General features: G+C 25.7%; 1 protein-coding gene and 1 pseudogene across 2 annotated transcripts in view; one reads left to right on the forward strand and one right to left on the reverse strand.

Moving 5' to 3' along the window:
• LOC112692589 (hemicentin-2-like) overlaps window positions 1–13,405 on the forward strand; it is a 475,200-nt gene that overhangs the window by 262,750 nt on the left and 199,045 nt on the right. The gene's annotated exons all lie outside the window — the stretch shown is intronic.
• On the reverse strand, window positions 4,151–4,794 carry LOC112692617 (annotated as a pseudogene).

Here is a 13,405-nt window from a genome sequence, read left to right on the forward strand (position 1 = left end):
TTCAAATATATTTTCAAGCTGTTCGATTTTTATTATGAATATTTAACATTTATTCACTATTAATAATAATAATATAATAAATAACACTTTGAACGAATAATGCACAGTGGATATTTATTTCCAGTACAGCGATCAAAAACACTATAACAACAACGGTGCAATGTTTCAAATTATCGTTACATACGCTGCGTTTGAAATATGTGAAAATGTAGTATTCAAGAATCCCTAACACAAAATATAATTGAAAAATAATAAATAAAAAACTTCAATATTGACTGTCGATACGAAAGTCGGTAAAACAGTGTGGGACACCTATATGATATTTTTACTCGGATTTTTCTTACCGTGATGTACATTTTTTTTAAATTGCGAGTGAAACCACGAGTGTATTAGTGTTTCCATAATCTGTGACTTTTATTTCTATTTTTTTTCTATGCACACAATTTCGACTAGAAGAATTTCTCAAATTCATCACCAGATAAAAAATAAAAAATATGAATCGAGTTCTAGTTAGTACATACGAAAAGTAATTTTTTGATAAATATCACAACTTTATTAAGCAAAATGTTTATAGTATGGATTGCTAAGAAACCCAGTACACAATATCAAAATAAGTGCATATAGTTTGGTTATTAAATTATACGATTTTGAAAGACTAATATAATAATACTGAGCGATAAAATATGAATAGCAATCAGTGAGTTGATTTTTTAAGGATACAAATATAAATTTACAATGTTTAATGTTTTTTTTTTTTTTTTTTTTAATACTGAAACATATATCTCAGTGAAGTCAAAATTATGTAATCAGTGAATTCTAAAGAAATCCTTCAGGAGACACAGTACCCCGAACAGTAAACCATAGATTTGTAACTTTTGAGTTGCTGATCTTGTATTAGTTTCAGTTTGAAACAGTTACCCGAATAATTGAAAAGACCGACGAATAAATTAGGCACCAAAAACTACCGAACAAAAATTACTGATTATGTTTTATGTTACTGATAAATTAAAATAAAAAAAAAATATATATGATAATTTCAATATTAAATGTTGACAATCAGTGTTAGGAATAGATAATGCAACATTTATCTAGATATAGTTGAAAAATAATATATCCAAATTCATCTAGATAAAGATAATTGATAAAAGATAATTTCATTTTTATCTAGATAAAAAAAAAAAGATATTTTCAAAAATGTTATTTTTTGGTCAATATTTCATATTCTAATAATATCTATGAAGACACAATTATAATCACTATTATCTATAGGTACCTAAGTGTTTGATGTTTATTATAGTAATATAGTGTACCATTAAGCAGGATTTATATATAATTTACATTATTTAATAATCACTAAAATGTTACACAAAAAAAAAAAATGAAAATTGCTCTGTACATATTAGGATGAATACATAATACATAAGAGATTATTTTAAGTTAACAATATTGTTTTCCATATAATCTTAATTTGATGATTTTCATTATTCTATAAGTAGTTACGACTTTACGGGTTCCAAGAGTGAAGTATTGACTATTCAGCGTATGAGCTATGTATGTATACTAAAATCATATATATATATTGTAACGTTTGTCTCTCCTTTATGTGTAGGATTGTCAAAGTATACGTATATATATATCTTATTTCAAAGTATATAAGACAATGTTTTATATAGAAAATAACTATTTTTCTTTTTATTTGAATAAATAAAAGTTATAAATGTGACACAAACATATATAGAATTTAGATGAAGGTATATTACTGATTAATATAGTTTTAAATGGTTGAATGATAAATCGCAAACAGCCCTCCCAAGTCGTAAGAACTGCTTGGCTCGTTCGCGGCAACGTGGCGGGTGGCTGAAAATAACAACTGGCAGCGGCACTGTGGATGGCGGCCACACGAGTTGTTCGATCGGCAGCGGCACTATAGATGGCGGCTAACGTTCTGGTTGCTGGGGACGTTGACGTCACTGTTGACGGAGGTCAACGGGCAAGTTAACTGGTTTACTTTTCCACGGGGTACTATGTCACATACAGTAAAATACAACGAATTGTATTCTGTATGCATAGTACCCGTAGAATTTCAGCTGGACAACTACGAGAGAGGTGATTTTGTAGTTGTTAGGCCGGGTATTTAAGCGTGTATGATCTTGATGTGTATAGTAGAGCGTGGATTGGAGATATTTTGGTTTTTCTGAGTTTTTCTTTTAAAGTGAAGATGTATTGTGACGTGGAATAGTTTTGAGAAGTGATTAAAGATATATTTTGAGGATTTTTTAGAATTCGAAGGAATGAAATTAATTTTATAGTTTAAAAAATGTAAAAGAAAGTCCGGAAAGAAAACAGTCAGTGAAAAAAGAGTGCTCTATATTGAGTATTAAGTGACGCGAAAGGAACGACGCACCTCGCATATCAAAGAGAGCAGGTGCGTCGGCGCCGGTTGCGCAATCGGAAACCGCTAGGTGGCGACACATGCTTGGTTCACGCTACAATATAATAACAATAATAATAACTATATTTGGAACTTCCATGGAAAAATAAGAAATTAAGTTTGAAAATACCAAAAATATTTTTCCGACATGAAAATACAAACAACATGTCATACCAAGAAAAAATAATTACTTATTATTAATACAAGTCCTATGATTATGAATACAAAATCTATTTGTATAAAAGAAAGTCAGATTATTCACATAATTTATAATTCAAGAACGGCTGGACCGATTTTGATGATCTCTGATTTGTTGGATTCGTCTTCGTACAAGAATAAAAATAACTTTAATCTTGGCAAGAATACAGACAATTATTTTGATTAGTAACAATTTTATCTTATATAAGTAATTAGATAACTTAGCGTTATTTATCTAAATAAGATAAAATATGACAAAAAATCTATCGAGATAATTTATCTAGATAAATTGATCTAGATAAGTCCCAACACTGGTACTAAGCCTGTAAAATTGAGAAGGAAAATATGCGTAATTAAACGGAAACCAAGTCCCAACACTGTTGACAATACGATTATAACTACCAACATTTGCTACACTTTTGTAGTCAAAATACTATAAAAACCAAATTAAGAATATAATCTGATCCACCTTACCTTTTCACTCAAAATCGTTTTTTCAAGAGTTTCATTAGAAAACAGTATTCAAATAAAAATAAAAATAAAAAAAATACGCCCTACTAAATAACAAATAAATATTGATGGTGCAAGCGAAACTCAACGGAAAAAGAAAAATAAACGTTCTGTACCTCGAAGGTGTAAACATTATTCTCTTAATTGTTTTCGGAATAGAAAAAAAAAAAACAAAACAATAAAAGTCTCTGCTCACAGAGTTTAAAAATAGATTATAATAATTTAGAATGTGCTTAACATTTAAATTATGATGCATTAAATAAAGATTATGATATTATAATTTGTTTTTGTGAATAACACTGGATTCCAGCTATACAGCATTTTTTAACGTATGTAGGTATATTTTATGGTATACTATTAATATAAGTTAACGTCCCTATCATCAGAGTTTCAAATATAACGATACTAGTTCAATAAATTAAAGTAAATTCGATATTTTTCAACTGGGTTGGATACGTGTCGGACCTAAATTGTAGGTATTCATCTCATTACTTTTACTTCCAAAATTTTTCCAAAATAATAGTAAACGTTTGAGCATAAATTATATGTAAAAAAAAAATAACTGTACCTAGTATTTATTTTTATTGTAATATATAAATACGTGTTCGCGTGAAATTAAGGTTCAATTCATATTACCCTTTGCTTAAAATTTCACGTGGATTTACAATTTTATTCACATGGATCCATGAATTTATATAATCATGTTCGTCGCCATCGGTCTCTGTATGTAGTGACTATGTGTAAACTAAGCCTAACATTATTTATAACTGTAAATAATATTAATTATAAAAGTTTTTGTAATGATGTTAATAATTTAATGTTAATTAATTTATCTAGAATTACATGATTAATTTAAGCAAATACATAATATATACATAAATAATAATCTAAGAAATTATAATAAATAGGTAAACAAAATAATGAACAGTAAAACACATCTTATTTATAATTTTAGTTATTTTTTTTTATAATTGAATAATGGACTTGCATTCATATTATGCCTATCTAAACTCAAAAATATATTAAGTGCAAAAATTCTTGATTTTAGTATAAAGTTATCAGCGTGTTTACATTTTTAGTCAGTTAACATGTCCTTTTCGAAGTAATTATATTTTCAGCAGTAGAAAAACATCTCTCGGAGCTGACTGACGTAGCAGGAATAGCCAAATATTGCTTCGCTAATTCTGTAAGAGCTGGATATTTATTCTCTCTTAATTTCCACCATTAAATTGCGCATCTAGATCAAATCGTAATTGAGATTCATCTATATAGTTTTAAAATTAAATACGTTGAATACTTATGACATTATTGCCTGTAATCTTATTACCATACAAAAATTCGAGATCGCTCTTTTTAACTGGTAGTTCTTGCTCCAAATTGATGTTTTGGGTTCTAAATCTTTCAAGTAAATCCTTTACAACCTATCGAATTTTTTCTCTTGCACCAATCGATTCAAACTCTAAATCTTTGTACCGAAGTTCTAGAAAAGACACGATTTGTTTGACAGAGACAGAACTTATTTCATTCCATTCAAGTTAAATTCGTTCTTTAATTTCTTGTATTATTGTGCATTTAAAATATGTGACGTTTTGATTATCGTTTTCTTTTTGTTTTAATTGATTTTCCATTCAATGTGTGAGTAATGGTCTAACCATCGACGCTAAACTAACAAAATCTTAGATTAAATTAGAACTCTTAAATTAGAATTAACTAACTTTTTGTTCTATAAAGGCTACTTTTTATACAATTAAATTTTCGGTTAATGTCTGTTCACGTGATTATAATAATTCACGTGAATCTGAATATGATTCAGATACATGTTCACGTGATTTATTTTTTTTTTCGTTCACGTGATCACAGTATACGTGAACGCGTATATTCATAATCACGTACAAAAAACGAGACCTCTAGTTAAGAAATATAAACACTTTGGTTATTCTATTTATTGTTATTTAAAATATAATGACATAAGATATTATTTTTAAATTAGTTTTGTATATTTGCAAAATTATAAATAATTATTTTTCATCGTGTATGTATAATTCTTAATGCTGTTTTTGACATTTAATTTTTCTAAGTCTGTATTGATATCAAAATATACATTATAGTTATTTTATAAAACATATTTAGCAATATTTGATTAAGGATCCGTCTTTTTTCATTTTATTTCAAAATCATATTACTTATATGTTAGCAACTGCATAAAGCAACCGTATTTAAAATAATTAAATTACATGAGCGATATCGTAAATGTATTTATCTTTACGATGAATTATGATACAGATATTATTGAGAATCATTATATTAACTACTATAATTATTGAAAATACATTCTAATTACAGGTATATTTAATGAATTATCAAAATCCAATATCATGTTTTAAATGCGATTTGCAATAATTTTTTATTACTTGTTTGTAATAATATTTATATTGCCAAGAAACTATTTGAATTTCTGGTATACAACTGTGATAGGGTAATTTATTGTATGCTCTGAATTGATGGAAAATATATAAAGTTCGTTAGCATACATTATATCTTATGGTTCGATACACGTAATACATTAATTTAAATAAAATACTGATACAAAAAATCCATATTGTAAGTAGAAAAAAAAAAGTATTTTTCAATCTCGTATCTACTAACCAGATTGAAACCTTTTATTGAGAAAAAATAGTAAAATACCAGACCCGCCTTATGGTAGTAAGTGTAAGTCATCCACAGATGGAATTCGTGTAGGTAATCAAACACATGGCGGGAAATAGCTGTGCATTTAATAAGGATATACACATACTTTATATAGATTTTAATCATTTTAATCTTACACGTGATTCGGTAAATAGGGTAGGTACTATCAATAAAAAAATAAGTACTCTGTTAATTATAATGACAAATTATTGTTGCAGTATAGAATCCAATTATATAAATGTAACATGATTAATAAAAATTTGTATCAATACCAAAGCCATTATGGTGTTAAATAAGTCCTAAACCTCAGATTTAGAGCAATTCAATACAGTATTATTTGTTTTGGAAAGCTAGGCCATATTTTAAAGATAGCATTTAAATTAAACCTTTATTTATTTTATTATAATTTTAAACGAAAAAAAAATTGATTACATTAAAAAGTTTCTAGAATTAAAAAAAAAAAATGAAGGTGTAATAACCCAAAAATACAAAAAATAAAATAGGTGAAGGTAAAGGTGAGATGAGGGAGATGGTATATATGTGAATGACGGTGAGGTATTAATGTATTAAAGGGTTGTTACCTTACTCCTTGTTCAAGGGAGGGCTCTCAGGGTTGAGAAGGTTCGAGAGCCGATCAGCGCAATTGTACAGTCTGCCAAGCTAAATAAAACAGCACTTACTTATTTTGCCGTAGACCTTTAGATGTCGATGCGAGGTTGAAAGAAAAAGGACAAATGCAAAATTTAATTGCACTGGATCCGAATACTCTTCAATACTCGTACGAAAATCACAAGTCGAATGGATTAAAATTATAAGTCAAAATAAATCGCATATATAAACGTGTGTATGCACGTTCGCATGCACTGACGACCTAAGATCAAAAGCTCTGTGAAGGGTGGTGTGTGTCCCTGTTAAATAGGGACACGATTTATTGATAATAAACAATTTTTTAAAACGATAACGAATTTTATTTCATTTTAGGTACTACATATATTGATAGAAATGTATTTTGGTCTGTTTCTTGTATATTTAACATTAAATAGATCAAACGGAAATCATTCACTTTTAACGTGCTAGATGTTGAGAACAATATAGAAAATAGCCGATTTTAGTAGTCACACCATGTGTCACTCCATTTTAAAAACGGAATACGAAAGGTTTGAAAGGAAAAGAAGCTCAATATTAGAAATGTACAGTCAACGTTAGAATTGAAAAAGTAAAATATTTTCGGTTTATTTAACGGAAGACATAATCGTAATACCTTATATACCCTCTTAGTATAACATGGACGGATGCTTTTCTTTTTGGCCACTATAGAATAATATTTTGCATTGTTTCTTTATCTTCACTGTTTTTTTTTTTTTTTACTTTTCGTTTAAAAAATACATTTAGTTCAATTTAAAGTCACCGTTTATTTTTATATTTACGAAAAAAAAATTGTCCAATATTTGCATAATTGAACGCTGTTCCGGATGCTGAATAAACATAACAGCCTAGTCTCATGCGTAAAAATATGGATTTAGTTAACCATGAAATTCAACCGTTGCTCTTTGTGAATACGAATTCTGTAATAATATAGAAACGACTCTGTTTATTAAATACGTAAAAAAAAATTATGAAATTATAGTTTTACGTAATAGATTAAGCTATGGTTCGATTACTTTAGCCTATAAGTAATAATTAGAAATTGAAAGTTGCGATGTGATTCGTTTGTACATTTTTTCATTAAAAAATTAGATATTCTTTAGTAATTTCCTTCTTTCTTGTTTTTTTTTCTATAGAAATAAATGTATCGTAATTTTTTTAAATTTTGTTTGAAGATCTCGATTTTCGGTTTCCAAGTTGCTATGCATGAATATTATTTTTGGATAAGTTTGGAATATGAAATTAATCACACAATAGATACCACCCAAACAATTGATTATTATTTAATAAATCACCTTAACCATTTGTGTTTAACCTTGTTATATGGTTTTGTGAATTGTACGTTGTTTAATTACAATAATTTCAATAATTTAATACCTTATATATTCTATACTTATATGATTGACTAATTTGAATTCTTCGGTTGTAATTTTCACTTAAATACTGTACCAAATTGATTGTGAAATACTTGTAGATCTACCAGATTATATAAAATGTATATTAGATAATAAAGAAATATAATATAATAATTTTTCGTAAATACAAACATTTTGTATTCAACTATAATTATATGAATTTATAATTACCATTGTACAAGGAACATGAAGTAAAATATGAACATCAATATAAGTAACATTTAGGACAAAAATAAAATAGTGAAACTATAGGATTATTAAATTGAATAGCTCAAGATCTAAAAAATATTAAAATAAAAAAAAAAAAATAAATAAAATTATACTATTTTGGAGATGATATTTTCAAACATTTATTAGCAATGAATTTTATTATTCATCAAATAATTACTCTTAATAGTTATTTATTTGTTTATGATAAAAAAATTTAAAAAAATCATAATTTTTTTTTACGAATAAAATATTATTTTTATAATTTAGAAATTCAATAAAAATTAGGAAAAATGCTTTAAAAATGTTTTCACAACATTAATTTATTGTTCTTTGTTTAACGTGCTAAGGTATTTTTGTTAATCTTTCGGGTATAACTATTTTCATCATTCGGTTGTTACGAGTGTGCAACGATAAAATTAAAAGCAACGGGAAAAGCAGTAGCGTACATATTATTACCATTGTTCTTACAAAATGTGCACTCATTATTATATTAAATATATATATATATATATGTATTGACTTAATATTTATAACATAATTTATTGTGCATTTAAGATGAGATACACCATAAGTTATAAGTAGGGAACGGATTTATATGTAATAAAAATACATAAATATGTACATATGTATGTAAGTATAATTTATGAAATATGTACTAAAACCATCCAAATATGTAGGAAAAAAATTTAAAAAAAAAAAAAAATTATAATTATTAAATTATCAAAATGATTTGTTGCATTGAATTATTACAATATATTTTAAATTATCAAATATTAAATGTCGCCTATTAAATCTGAAAATATTTTTAAAACGGCTAAATGATCGTTCCACATCAACCTACATCGGTTGATTTAAGCATATTTGAAGGGCATAATATTAGAAGGCGATAATTCCAAATTTTTAGAAGGGTGTCTGCCACTAATTATGTCATTAATTAATTTAAAATCAATATGGCCTGAAATTTTTTCTGTAAAAACATGAATTTTCTTTTTTACTACTTCTCCTATTGGTCCGTTTACGAGTTTTCATTTTGCAATCGTTGATTCGACAATTTGCATACTTTCATTCAAGGACATATTTTTGTTTCTAATTTTGTAATTGTATGTGCAATAAAACTAAAATTCACTAAGATGAAAATTAAATTTGTTTTCAATGTTTCATTTTGCATAATATTTTGAGCTTTTCTAATAGCGATAAAAGTTCTGGATCTAAATTTGAAATAATTTTTTGTATTTTTGTACGAAGAAGACGTATGAATGATGAAATAATAAAATATGTTTAAAAATATTTACAAATTAGTGAAATATGTAAAAATATGTAATTATACCAAAATATGTAAAAATATGTAAAATAAAAGTAGCATCATATTAATAGGAATGATTTAAATCATGAACATTTCTTATCAAATTTTAAATATCTCGTTTTAATAAAAATATGTGTTTACATATAAATCCGTTCCCTAGTTATAAGTATCTTAAAATAAATATTGTGTTCTCACTCCAATATAATACACATTTTTGATTAATCATCAATATAGAAGTTATATCAATATTGAAGTTTACAAAAAACCTTTTCACTGTCTGCCACTGAATGTCTAAAACTTTATTTGTATGTTAAATATTGCAAAATTCGGAATTATAGATTCAGTTTGATAAAAGTGTAAAATTGAAAAAAAAATTGTTTAAATTATTATTAATCTAATTTTGAAGATCACTTTATTTAGAATCTTATCATCGTTAAGCTATTTTGAGCGACTTCTTGACGTAGTTAGATGGTTTAATAGGCTATCAGAGATATTAAAGATTATGTTTGAAACATAATTTGAAGCCCCAGTAAAGAATATAATAAAATATTTTGTGAATCGTATGACAATTGTGTTTTCGCATAATTTAATGTCAAATCGTGTAAGACCCAAGTATATTGGAATTTAATATAAAAATTAAATAAATACATAAATTTAAATAGAAATAATGTGAATTTCATTTTTCGTCTATTTAACAGTGGGATGTATTCAGTCTTGTAAAGAATACTTTTATTTTGTATTCAGAACTCGAATACTTTAAAAAAATGTATTCAGATTATATATTCGAATACTTAAAAAAGTATTCCAGTACCTAAAGGAGTATTCGAATACTTGTAAACTATTATTTTTGTTTTGCCAATTTATGTTAATTTTGAATAGTTTGGAAATTAATGTTTGATGAGAAATTTTACTACTTGATGTATAAAGTAAGCGAATCAAATAAATACTAAATATTATATACCTATTTTATATCAGTTAATATTTTATATACCAATTATTCAAATATAATTTTTATTGAACTGTGGATACCAATTATTTAATAAACAATTCACGTTTTCATTTAAATTCCCTTTGATTTTAATATTTTTATTAATAAAATAGTAAAATACTCTGCACATTATATTAAGAAAATAAAAATGATTTTATAAAATCAAAAAACACTTATTTTTTAATAGTTAATGAAACAAATATAATTTATTATTTAACATAAGATTAAACAAATAATAAGCTTAATAATTAGTTGACCATAATTTTAAGTATACAAATAGTTTTAATAGTTATACAAATAAATTTTTGTTATATTTTAATAACATCACTTCTTTAAAATTTTGGTCGCTCATACGACTATGTTTTTTTGTTAACACTGCACTCCCAACACTGAAAACCCTTTCTACTGAGGCACTACTTGGAAGAGGAATGTTGTATTTTATGAAAATACTTTTAATTGATGGCGTTTCGTTTAATGATAAAAGTAATTTATACGGACTTTTTGATAAGTATGTAGATATTTCATTTTCAATGGGAAAATTTATTAAATTTTTATTTTACCATGGGAAAAATTATTTTCACTGATCTCATAGTTTTCATTACATTCAGTAGTTTCACTATATATGGTATTTTTAACATCAGATAAATTTGCATGCATTTCTACTACAGCATCTGTAAATGTTTTTATAGCAAAATTTTTATTTGTTTCATCACACTATTGCGTTTTAAAGAAAGGATGAGAAACTGTTGCAACTACTAAAAAATGAATCACTAAACATTACAAACAATTTTTTAACTAAACTATTTTTAATAATGTTTATTAAAGGACCATTAACGTTAAAATTCCTACTTTGTTTTGTGGGCGAGTATTTAGTAATAAGTTGTGAAATTGAAGGAACTAAAAATTCAAAATGCATACATACTTTTGTCACCGTGTAAAATATTTAGACAAATAGGTAGAGGTTCCATAATAATAACATAATCTTCTAACCCTCACCAATTCTGTGTCTGATTTATTGAAAAGACTGACATTTAAATCATCACTCATTTTCAAAAAAACACCAGAATTTTTTTTTAAAATTAAACAAAAAATGTTAGGTTGAGTCAAAAAGAAAGTTCCACCTTTTTCATTAGAAGTTTTTAGATAAATACCCAAGTATTTTTTTTACAATATCTTCTGAAGTTGTAGACCGATTTTGTTTATTTCAAAGTATAATGCATTTGGCTGTAGTTAGTCTTCTTTGTTTTTTTGAAAAGTAACAAATCATAATCACTATATCTATTTGATTGAAAAGTTTCGCTTCTTGTACCACCTTTAACGGCTTTAACCAGTGCATTTTCAATATCCTGAAAAAAATTATAAACAAAACTATTAATTATTATTTCCATTAATCAAAAATGTATTAATTCAAAACTTAATATGCGAAGATTATTTTATTCTATAAAATTAATTTAATAAAAATATGTAAATAATTGTATAGAACAGTAAAATAAACCTGTGGCTTAGGTTTAAAAGGTTCAATTTCATTTAAAATTTTAAAATTTGATGTACTGAAAATAAAATATTTACAGTTATTAATTGAAAATAAGCTCAAAAGTTTGAATATTCAAAATTTGTAAAGCAATATTGGCCCTTTTAGACCCAAGCCACAAAAATAATGTTTTAGATATTTACATTTGTTGCAACTAAATTCAATGTATGGGTTGCGTATCTTTTTTGTTTAGGTAAACTGTAATTAAATTCATCAGAAGAAACATTTTCATCAAAAATATCGGTTAAGTGTACCATTTCAATATCTCTTTCTTCTTCAATGTCATCAATATTAGTTATAGTATCACTGTGTGTGTATCATATCATTTTCTCTTCCAAAAATTCTTAAAGTGTTTAATAATAATAAGTATTGATATATAATTTAAGTAGTTAAACTATATTTGATAACAAAATTATTTAAAAACACAAATTGTTTTTGAGCTGCCTAGAGAATACTAAAATTTTCAGTATATTTAATTTATTAATTAAAATTTTTAACAAAATTTGAACCATTATCTTTATATGTATAACTGATGTTATTTTTAATATTATATTTCATGATTCCATTTCTTTGGCTAACACATCGAATGTATGCTTCCCTTCCAATCGTTTTACAGCCATTATACATGATTTTCTAATTAAATCCTCTCTGATTATCCAATGACAAGTAATGCCTATGTATGATATAACAAAAAATATAATTGAATCATTAAATTGAAATTAGAGTAAGTGTATGGCTGTGGTTATTTGAGTTTTATATATTTATGTTGTTTTTAATTAAATTATTGTATACTATATGTATTCTACTGTATTATTTTTTGTTAATATTATTGAAATGGTGTATTAATATTAAATAATTTTAATTTATTTTATAAGTAATTCATTATTAGTGCCTAACAAGTTCTGAAATATTTAATTTAAGTCAATAAAGGTTTCATATTTAAAATCATCTATCTCAAATCTGCAGCCCACTTATAAATATATTATACTGTCAATAGCTATATAAATATATACCGAGTAAACCTTGTTACATAATACATACACTTGGAAAAGTTTTTGCTAAACACTTAACCTAATTATTCATTTTCTTGTATTTTTAAATGAATTAGTTTTTAAATTACCTTTTGAATATTGACCAGAATTCAGCAGTAGTAGTAAGATATTCAATATTAGCCATTTCATTTTGTAGACAGTTCAAATGGTGTTGAAATTGAGTATCTAATCTTTTCGTTAAAGTCGAGCGAAACATGAGTGTTCTCCTATGAAAGCCTTTTTGAATTAGAGTTTTGAAATCTGTTTGTTCAACTAAACTAAAGGGTAGACACTCAATCACAATTAAGTTTGGCACTAAAGTATCAAGTTCATCTAAAACAAAAAAAATGTCAAAAAAGTAGTTAAAATATAAAATAAGAATGTAACTACATAGCTTACATACATACAAAATATCATACAAGAGGTTTGTACAATCAACACAGATTACAGACTCG

Source organism: Sipha flava, unplaced genomic scaffold (genome assembly GCF_003268045.1).
Source record: "Sipha flava isolate LNK unplaced genomic scaffold, YSA_version1 75_pilon_pilon, whole genome shotgun sequence".
NCBI classification, from domain to species: Eukaryota; Metazoa; Arthropoda; class Insecta; order Hemiptera; family Aphididae; genus Sipha; species Sipha flava.